Raw genomic sequence first — 11,359 nt, 5'->3', positions numbered from 1 at the left:
TCTAGTAGCATTGGGCCTGAATATACTCTGCATATCCTCCTAACCCAGTACCAACAACTAAGTCAACTCTGCAGAGGTTAAAATTTATTCTGAGGATTCCTGGTGGTCTAGTGGTTAAGAATCCACCTGCCAATGCGGGGGACATGAGTTCTGGTCCGGGAAGATCCCACATGCCAAGTGGCAACTAAGCCCATGCACCACAACTCCTGAGCCCACATGCCTAAAGCCTGTGCTCTGCAACAAGAGAAGCCACTGCAATGAGAAGCCCATGCACCCCAACAAAGAGTAACCCCCACTTGTCACAACTAGAGAAAGTCCATGCCCAGCAATGAAGATCTAGGTCAGCCAAAAAAAAATAAATCTTAGGGAAAAAAAATTGTTTTGAGATCTGAGAGTGGTTATGACCAATAAGAGTCAGTTTAGAATTGACCAAGGACATGAGGATTTGAAATAAATAAATAAAACCTTTCCTTGGAGTTGTTTTGAATATTCTTACTGCAAACTACTTTTCTGGGCTGTATACCGAATCTGTGTGTCAGTTCACTTGTGCATCCTTGACGACTGAAGTCAAGGTCTGATGCTTGGCAGAAATAATTTGAGCAGCATGCCACTCACTCTGCTCTCTGCTGCCACAGTGATTCTAGCCCTTGTGCAAATCTACCCTAAGCAACTAGGGACCATAACTAGGGAAATCGAGTTCCTTAAAAAGCAAAGGGAATGGAGTTGCCAAAAGAGTTTCTAGGAGGATATGCTTGGAATTTGGGATTTTTGATTTGTGTTGCTACAAACCCTGGGCAAGCTGCCCTACTAAAATTACCATTACATTGAATTTACGACCAAGTAATGGTACATTTCTCTCACTGAAGACAGATCTTCTCTATCTGTCTGGGCTCGAGCATGACCTGTGTGGGAAAACAATAAATCAGCACTCTCGCACAGCTCTTTTGTGTGCCTTGGGGGTAGGAGGGGGATGCCAAAGCGGTTAAGGTCAGCTTTGTGACTTGTGTCCCAGGAGGGCAGAAAAATCAGTTTGAGGATTTGCTAAAGGATCAACAAAATAATTGATAACCAGTGCACTGGCATGATTCTGCAGTTGGAATGCCTTTGAAACCATTCCCAAATGGCACAGGGATTAGGGAAGATTTTTGAACAGAGAATGAGTTATGTGACCTGGGGGGCATACTTTAACTCTGCCATCGACCTGGGTGTCGTTGTGAAGGACACTTAACCTCAGTGACCTCCTCGTCTGCAGAGCTAGAATGACGGCTGCAGCCCAGATGGAGCACATGAAGCATCAAGAGACTCCCCTAAAAGTGGCCAAGTATGTTTTGGGGCTTCCTCAAGTATTATTATTAAAATCAGAGAAACAAAAACAGATGAAAATAAAACCTAGTTTCAATCCTCAATTCTAAATTATAGGATACCAACAACTGGTATTCTTTGCTTGAATTTTCCAATGTTTCTTCACTTTCTGATTTCCGCCTAGAACAAACAATAATAATGACTGTAATATTTAATATGTATTATTTGAAACCTTGGCCCAGGCACTGGAATAAGCCTTTTTTCTGTATTTCATGTCATCTTCACCAACTGGTGGCTCAAGATGATAAAAGAATCTTCCTCCGATGCAGGAGACCCAAGTTCAACCCTGGGTGAGGAAGATTCCCTGGAGAAGATATTGGCTACCCACCCCTCTATTCTTGCCTGGAGAATTCAGTGGACAGAGGAGCCTGGCAGGCTACAGTCCATGGGGTCTCAAAGAGTCGGACACAACTGAGCAACTAACACTTTCACCACCACCCCATGAGGTGAGGATTTCCAGCTCTGTTTTGCAGATGAGAATCCTGTGGTTTATAGAATCCAGCCCAGTGATAGTATTAGGACTCGCACCCACATTGGACAGTTTCTAAAGTGCATGCTGTTATGTGCAATGGAAATAACAAACGATGGAGGAAGTCCTACCTTTAAAATTTTCAAATGTTAGATTAAAAGTTTGATACTATGAAGTTTAATAATAGGTTGCCTGTTGTTCAGTCACTCAGTCGTGTCTGACTGTTTGAGACCCCACTGATAGCAGAATGCCCGGCTTCCCTGTCCTTCACCATTTCCTGGAGCTTGCTCAAACTCATGTCCATTGAGTCGATGATGCCATCCAGCCATCTCATCTCTCTCCTCATCTTCTTGTCCTCTTCTCCTCCTGCTTTCAGTCTTTCTCAGCATCAGGGTCTTTTCCAATCAGTCAGTTCTTTGCATCACATGGCCAAAGTATTGGAACTTCAACTTTAGCCTCAGTCCTTCCAACGCATATTCGGTGTTGATTTCCTTTAAGATTGACTGGTTTGATCTCCTTGCAGTCCAAGAAACTCTCAAGAGTCTTCTCCAACACCAAAACTTCTCCAAGTGTTGTTCCTTAAAACTTCAACAGTTTGAAAGCATCAGTTCTTCTGTGCTCAGCCTTCTTTATGGTCCAACTCTCACATGCATACATGACTACTAGAAAAACAATAGCTTTGACTAGACAGACCTTTGTTGGCAGAGTAATGTCTCTGCTTTTTGATACACTGTCTAGGTTTGTCATAGCTTTTCTTCCAAGGAGCAAGCGTCTTTTCATTTCATGGGTGCAGTCAACATTGACAGTGATTTTGGAGGCCAAGAAAATAAAGTCTGTCACTGTTTCTAATGTTTTCCCATCTATCTGGCATAAAGTGATGGGGCCAGATACCACAATCTTAGTATTTTGAATGTTGAGTTTTAAGCAGTTTTTTTTTTTTCACTCAAGATTACTTGAGAGTACCCCTTTTCAATTACTGTCACTATCTATTCAGTATCCACTAGAAATCCATTTAATAGCTATTGCTTTCTCATGTAGAATTAACTGTAATTTCCTATCTGTTCTTAGACTATTAAAAGCGGAAGCGTTTTCAAGATAAACACTCGACCTTCACTTTGTTCAGATCTCTGGCTCCATTCTTTTAAAATCTTACACATTTTATAGCTTCAAGTTATATCATAATATAATTTTTTTTACATTATCAAGGATTTAATTATATGTTCCTTAAAACTTTATTCCCTTTGAGAACTTATATTTTATTCCAACCATTTCTGAAATAAATTATTATAAACTTTGCATGACTCAGGGTCCTCTGGAGAATTCATGCTTTTAAGCTTACTGTAGCTATACAAAATAAATCCAGGCTTCTGTGCATTGTAGCTTTTGGCTCTGTATTTTAGCTTTCTCTCCTCCCATCATTGTAAACTGTTATTCCACATGCTGGCCTTGCTGCTTATAATATATCTTACTTTATAAATAATTGTCTGGATAAAGACCTGAAGGAAGATCCGTGTTTTTACTGTGGAGTAAAGTTCATTGGCTTTGTGACATGTATTTTCATATTATCATTCAGTTTACCTCTAAGTTCATAACAGTCTCCACTATGGTTATGTCTGACCAAAGACATAAGTTGAATGTGAATGCAAGTTAGATTGCTTTTTACAAGTCATACATACATATATGGAAATATAAGTCATATGGATGATGATGTAGGTATAGATATATAGATGGTATGCATGGGTATTTTAGTTTAGACTGTTTGCTGACCAGACATGATACTGTGAGAACCATGACAATAAAAGTTTTATCTAAACTGGAGACTGATTTCAAAAGTTTGATCTGAGCCTGGAATTCAAGTTTAAACTTTACTTACCACTGTGCTTATTTATACTACAATGCTTTACACAGAAAAGTCACTCAATAAGTGCTAACTAAAGAAAATCATGCAAAAAGGAATTCAATGCTAAAATGTAGAATTATTTGCTTATATCCTTTTAATTCCCAGATTCACATATGCTCCTCTTTGAGCTTAACAGAGTTTGCAAAATAACTTACATTTGTTAAAACTCTCTCTTTAAAAGCATAATTTAAGATAATGAAAATAAGCCATAGAGTAAAATTAAAAATTCACAGATTATATATACAACAAATAACTGTTATCAAGAATGTACATATATTTGAAAACCACTCAAAATTCAATAATAAAAAATTGTACAGAAGATTTGGACAGATGTTTTACCTAAGAAGATACACTGATGGGAGATAAGCACATGAAAAGGTTTTCAATAACATTAGGTTAGAGAAATGTAAATTTAATTAGAATGGATAAAATTAAAAGGAATGACCATACAAAGTGTTGGTGAGAATATGGAAGAAATGGAGCTTTCATATATTCTTATAAGGATTCATACCTGAATGTTTCCAGCAAATTTATTCAAAATAGCTAAAATCTAGAAACAATTCGAACATCCATCTTCAGGAGAATGGATAGATTATAGTATATCTACATGGTGAAGTACTGCTCAGCAACTAAAAGGAATGAACAATTGATACATGAACAACACGGCTGTATCTCAAAATAGTTATGCTGAGTTAAAGAAGCCAGAAAACAGGAAGTCCATACTGTATGATTCCATTCATATAAAATTTTGGAAAATGTAAACTTATCTATAGTAACAGAAAACAACTAACTCAATAGTTGCCTGGTAGCTGGGGTGAGTAAAGATGGAAGGGGTGCTTACCAAAGACAACAAGGAAATTGTAGGGACGAGGGCTGTGTTCACTATTCTGACCATGGCAGCGGTTTCATGGATATATAAGTATGTCAAAAATTCTCAGTATGCATACTTTAAATTTATGCAATTTATGATTTGTCAATTACACCTCAATAAAGCTATGTGTGTGTTCCCCTGGTGGCTCAGATAGTAGAGAATCTGTCTGAAATGCGAGAGACCGGATTTGATCCGTGGGTTGGGAAGATCCCCTGGAGAAGGAAATGGCAACCCACCCCAGTATTCCTGCCTGGAGAATCCCATGGGCAGAGGAGCCTGCCGGGCTACATGAAGTTGCAGAGTCAGACACGACTGAGCGACTAACAAAGCTATGCGTGCGTGAGTGCTAAGTCGCTTCAGTCATGTCCAGCTCTTTGTGACCCTGTGGACTATAGCCTGCCAGGCTCCACTGTCCGTGGGATTCTCCAGGCAGGAATACTGGAGTGGGTTGCCACGCCCTCCTCCAGGGGATCTTCCCACCCCGGGGATGGAACCCAAGTCTCTGTCTCATATGTCTCCTGCCTTGGCAGGTGGGTTCTTTAGCACTAGTGCCACCTGGGAAGCCCCCAGTAAAGCTATTGCAAAGGACAAAAAAAAAAAAAGAACATAGCAAACAAAAGAAAGGGACTAAAAACAGATTCAGAGGGCTTCCCCAGTGGCTCAGTGGTGGAGAATCTGCCTGTCAGTGTGAGACACAGGTTCAATCCTTGTGTCTGGGAAGATTCCACAGTTTGCGGAGCAACTTAAGCCTATGCTGCAACTATTGAGCCAGCGCTCTAGAGCCTGAGAGCCATGACTACTGACCCTGCGCCCCCTCAAGCCCATGCTCCTCAACAAGAGACGCCACCACCATGAGAAGCCTGCGCACCTCAGCTAGAGTGCAGCCCTGCTCACCACAACCAGAGAAAAGTCTGCACAGCAATGAAGACCCAGCACAGCCATAAATAAATAAGATTTTTTTAAAAATCAGAATCAAAGTTTAGATCTGAAAGAAATTTAACAAATCAACCCATCTATTTATTCATTTTGTGAATGAAGCATATTTGAGAGCAAGACAATGGTTACTCAATAAGTAGACTCAATTAGGGACACCAAAAGAACAAAAGATAAGCAAATTTGACAACTGGTCATTTGTTTTTTTGAAAAAGGCATCAAGTAATCAGATTGGAGAGAATCTGAATGTTCTTGTATTTGCTGACAGTTACATCTGGGGTCATGTTGTCATGATATGCTCACTGTTTAGGGCTTCCAAGCATCTTAATCTTGCCATAGATTCAGAAATGTCAAATGACTGCACTGTTCTCATAGTAGGTGGTAGAGCAACAACTTGCACCTTTAAACTCTGATCTAAGGGCTTTGTCTTTTAGAAAAGGTTCATAGAGCTGGAAGAGAGTTCCATATCAGAAGAATTAGCAGTCATATGACTTAATAACCCCTAACCAGAAAGCAAAAGGAATTAAGCAAATCAATGTATTTGCATCTCACTTGCCAGAAACACCTCTGCAGAAACTTCCACTGGTGTTAGTACTTGTTCCCTGCTTCACCTTGAGTTTTACCTGCTGTGGATTCCTGTCCAGAGAAGCCAGGCAAAGAGCAAGGAAACTTTTCATGAGGGAGCAAGAGAAACATATCTACAGCCTCCAAAGGGATGACTGACAACGTAACAGGTAAGTTATAGGGAAGTTCTAGTAGAAGAATCTATTAGCCTCTTCTCACAGCTGGAGGACTTACCAGGTGTTCTAGGTTTCAATCACTGCATAACAAGTCACCCGAAAACTTAGTAACTTAAATAACAATCACTTATTTGGCATAAAGAGTCTGCACTTTGCACTTTGGGCAGGTCTTGAGGGGAACAGCTCATCTCTACTCCACGTGGTTGAATGGTCCACCTCCAGCAAAGCTGATTGATGTCGCCTATCAGTTTCTCTCCATGTGGGTCTCTCCATGGGGGAGGCTTGCTGCTGCTGCTGCTGCTGCTAAGTCACTTCAGTCATGTCCAACTCTATGCGACCCCATAGACGGCAGCCCACCAGGCTCCCCCATCCCTGGGATTCTCCAGGCAAGAACACTGGAGTGGGTTGCCATTTCCTTCTCCATGCATGAAAGTGAAAAGTGAAAGGGAAGTCTCTCAGTCGTGTCTGACTCCTAGCAACCCCATGGACTGCAGCCTACCAGGCTCCTCCGTCCATGGGATTTGCCAGGCAATAGTACGAGAGTGGGGCGCCATCGCCTTCTTTCTTAAAACTTGGAGACTGGCTCCTAAGAGCAAGCATCCCAAGAGATAGGAAGCAAAAGCTGCTAATTTCTTAAGATCTGGATCTTACTGTTGTAGCCACGCGTTCCGGGAAACAAACTCACTCAGAAGGACAATGCAGATAGTGGAGTGTAGTTTATTACACCAGCAGGCCCAAGACAGAGTCTCCTCTTAGCCAAGGACCCTGACCAGCATTTGTGAAAATCTTTTATACCCCGTGTTTATGTGTCCGAACCCACCACCCCAAATTCCTTGAAACTTACATAAACCAAGGAAAATACAATCCCAACAACCCCATCATTCACATGCTATGTGCTCATGAGCTCAAACAGTCAAACAATTAGCCAATAATCAATAAACCCGAGGTTACACTCCAATAGATACAGAAAAATGTATGGCCTGTCTGGAGGAAGGGGTGATTAGTGTATGTTTTCTCTTAGGCGATGAATAACCTAGATATGATCTTCAAGGTTCCCCTGTGTGGAGGGAGTCTTATCCTTCTGTTGTTATTTTCACAGGTACTAAACACAGAATTCAAAGTCCATTGGAAAGCTGGCCGAGCATGATCAGCATGAACAGGCCTAATATGGAGTCCAGGCCCTATGAATTCCTTCTTCATTCCCCCCTCTTGATGCTCTTAACTCATATTATGAGCATTATTCATAGGGATATATGGCAGCATGGCTCTCCGACCATCAATCTGGGAGAATGACATCAACCTTTGGGTTACAAAGTTCATAATACATTGTAAAATTCAGGGTCCAACACAGTAGAACTATCAAGGCAGCTATAACAGTGGTAAATATAGTTTTCCACCAATCGCCTTTCACCCAAGATAGGACCGAAGTCCAGAAAGGAATGTTTTCATTTGACATTGCTTTTACCTGGTTTTTCATGTCATCTAAAGCAGTCGATACATTGCCAGATAAGGCAGGAATGTATGCACAACATTCCACCTTAATTATAGCACAGGTCGCTCCTTGAGCAGCCAGGTGTGAGTATGTCCAAAGCCATTCTATTTTGAATTACTGATTTTCTCATTTGGATTTGCTCTTCATCTAAGGCTTGGATGGCTTTTGTTCTACCTAGGAGGGCCTGTTTTGTGAAATTTGTCAAGGCCTCTACTTTAATCATGATATCTGTTGTCCCTATAGAGGGTACGAATAAGGCAGCAATATACTCATACCATTGAAACACGGATCTTGTCCACCTAGCATGTAAATAAGTTAGATTTACTGGGGCTTGTTGTAGGCTAGGCTTTTGTTACACTGGCATTTATACCAAATGTAACCCTATGACCCGAGTCTATTGCCTGTAGGTCTTACACCAAGAGAGCAAGGAGAGGTTATGATTGACGAGGGAGAGGAAAGTCTCTTTTTGTCATCCCAGAAAAGAGCAGAGTGGTTTAAAAATCTCCTTGGCAGAGCAGTGACACCCACCAAGGAAGTCCATCCATCACTGACAGAGCCATAGCCCTACAGCAGCTGGAAGTGCTGTGGAAGTCTGCGTAGGAATGAGCCCATGAGATGAAAACACTGTCCTGAGCTGAAATGGAAATTAAATTCAAAATCACGTTGATGAGTCCAAGCAGCAGGAGCTGATTGTGAGGCTTCCTGAAGGGGCTTGTCCGGGATCTTCTTTCCCTTCTATTTAAGGATGGTCTTAGTTTCTTGAGGGTCAGAGAGGTCCCTCTGTGCAGTCCATTAAGCATTTTTTGGGGGGTCTGCGTGGTATGTTCTCTTCACCCTCGTATGATGGATCCAAGAGACAATAACTGCAACTTTAACTGCAGTAGGGGTAGTTAGAATAACATAAGGGCCCTTTCACCAAGGGGCTAGCAAATCATGTTTCCAATCTTTGACCCATACTTGGTCACCAAGCGGAAACTCATGAATCTGTTCACCAAAGGGGAACGGCACCCTTTCTTGTACAAACTTAGTTACCCGATTTATTACCTTACCCAGTTCCATCTGTTGCAAAATCCTATCCCCCCTTACCTGAGGCAAATTTGTTGACACTTGTTTTATTATGGGAGGGGGCCTCCCATTCACAATTTCATATGGAGAATAGCCTTGGGACTGTGGGGTCATCCTGAGTCTGAGCAGAGCCGTCAGAAGCAAGTCCACCCAGGAGCAGTCAGTCTCTATGATCCACTTGGAGAGTCTCTTTAATGTCCAGTTGGTCCCACCATCTCAGAACTCTGGGCCTATATGTAGTGTGCAGTTTCCATTTGATGTTTAAAGTGTTGCTTACTTGTTGTACTAAATCAGCTACAAAAGCCGGGTCATTGTCTGAACCAATGCTGGGAACTATTTCCCTAAGCAGGCACCGGGCTACTTCTGATGCTCTTTCAGTCCAGGTAGGAAAAGCTTCTACCCATCCCAAGAATGTACATACCGTTACCACCAGGTAACGGTACTGTTGGTGAGGTTTCATTTCAGTGAAGTCCAGTCCCAGGTGTTCAAAGGGCAACGTGCCTTTCAGCTAAATAGCCGGAGGTTTTTATCTGAGTACCCGAGAGGCAGCATTAACCTGTGAGCAGGCAGCATGGCCTAGGTGGGTCGCTTGGTGTGTTTGGCTTACCAGATTGTATACCAGCTCCTCCAGTACCAATAATTTGCCACTTTGCAATTTCCACCATCCATTTTCAATCTTGATGTCCCCTTCCACTCTGGCTAAACTGACAGCCATTGTCCTTGTTTTATCAGGCTAGTGCCATCAGTATATAGGACCCAACTAGGATCTGGAACCTTGTGTCCTCCTTTAAAACAAATCCCAGATACCTTACCTCCTCCTTGCAGATATGTGCCTTCTTCTTTGACACCCGGTAAGAGAGTTCCAGAAAAACATCTATTTCTGCTTTATTGACTATGCCAAAGCCTTTGACTGTGTGGATCACAATAAACTGTGGAAAATTCTGAGAGAGATGGGAATACCAGACCACCTGACCTGCCTCTTGAGAAATCTGTATGCAGGTCAGGAAGCAACAGTTTGAACTGGACATGGAACAACAGACTGGTTCCAAATAGGAAAAGGAGTATGTCAAGGCTGTATATTGTCACCCTGCTTATTTAACTTATATGCAGAGTACATCATGAGAAACGCTGGACTGGAAGAAACACAAGCTGGAATCAAGATTGCCAGGAGAAATATCAATAACCTCGGATATGCAGATGACACCACCCTTATGGCAGAAAGTGAAGAGGAACTAAAAAGCCTCTTGATGAAAGTGAAAGAGGAGAGTGAAAAAGTTGGCTTGAAGCTCAACATTCAGAAAACGAAGATCATGGCATCCGGTCCCATCACTTCATGGGAAATAGAAGGGGAAACAGTGGAAACAGTGGCTGACTTCATTTTGGGGGGCTCCAAAATCACTGCAGATGGTGATTGCAGCCATGAAATTAAAAGATGCTTACTCCTTGGAAGAAAAGTTATGACCAACCTAGATAGCATATTCAAAAGCAGAGACATTACTTTGCTGACTAAGGTCCGTCTAGTCAAGGCTATGGTTTTTCCAGTGGTCATGTATGGATGTGAGAGTTGGACTGTGAAGAAGGCTGAGCACCAAAGAATTGATGCTTTTGAACTGTGGTGTTGGAGAAGACTCTTGAGAGTCCCTTGGACTGCAAGGAGATCCAACCAGTCCATTCTGAAGGAGATCAGCCCTGGGATTTCTTTGGAAGGAATGATGCTAAAGCTGAAACTCCAATACTTTGGCCACCTCATGCGAAGAGTTGACTCATTGGAAAAGACTCTGATGCTGGGAGGGATTGGGGCAGGAGGAAAAGGGGACGACAGAGGATGAGATGGTTGGATGGCATCACTGACTCAATGAACATGAGTCTGAGTGAACTCCGGGAGTTGGTGATGGACAGGGAGGCCTGGAGTGCTGCGATTCATGGGGTCGCAAAGAGTCAGACACGACTGAGTGACTGAACTGAACTGAACTGAACCTGCTTCCATCAGCAGCTGGAGCAGTGCTTTTGCCCCTTTCCAGCATTTTCCCTTGGTCTCGGCAGCCAGCAGCAGGCCATCCCCATATTGTAGGAGCCAACATCCATACTCTTCCGGATGGAATGAGTTCAGGTCAGAAGCCAAGGCTTCCCCAAGGATAGCTGGGGAGTTCTTAAACACTTGTGGGGGAGTCCAGGTGAGCTGTTGCTTGGTGCCCCCGACTGGATCTTCCCATTCAAAGGCAAAGATGGGCTGTGATGAGGCATACGCAGAAGGCATCCTTGAGATTTAGGCGGGTATAAGCTTTGGTCCTCGGCAGGAGGAGGCTAAGTAAGGTATAGGGGTTTGGAATACTGGGGTGTAAAGTCACAGTAGCCTGGTTGACTAGCCTGAGATCCTGTACAGGCCTATAGCCCTGTCCTCCTTCCTTTTTGACTGGTAAGATCAGCGTATTCCAAGCCGACTGGCACTCTACTAGAATACCTACTTGTTTCAATCTGTTGATGTGGGGCAGTATGCTGGCCCAGGCCTCTATCGGTAGCGGGTACT

At 42.7% G+C, this 11,359-nt stretch overlaps 1 pseudogene; it reads right to left on the bottom strand.

Moving 5' to 3' along the window:
- Positions 1-7,493: 7,493 nt before the first annotated feature.
- On the bottom strand, positions 7,494-9,547 carry LOC128048187 (endogenous retrovirus group PABLB member 1 Env polyprotein-like; annotated as a pseudogene).
- Between the last annotated feature and the right edge of the window lie 1,812 nt (positions 9,548-11,359).

Source organism: Budorcas taxicolor, chromosome 5 (assembly GCF_023091745.1).
Source record: "Budorcas taxicolor isolate Tak-1 chromosome 5, Takin1.1, whole genome shotgun sequence".
NCBI classification, from domain to species: Eukaryota; Metazoa; Chordata; class Mammalia; order Artiodactyla; family Bovidae; genus Budorcas; species Budorcas taxicolor.
Note: the sequence above shows the minus strand (reverse complement) of the source record. Positions and strands in the feature narration are given on the sequence as shown.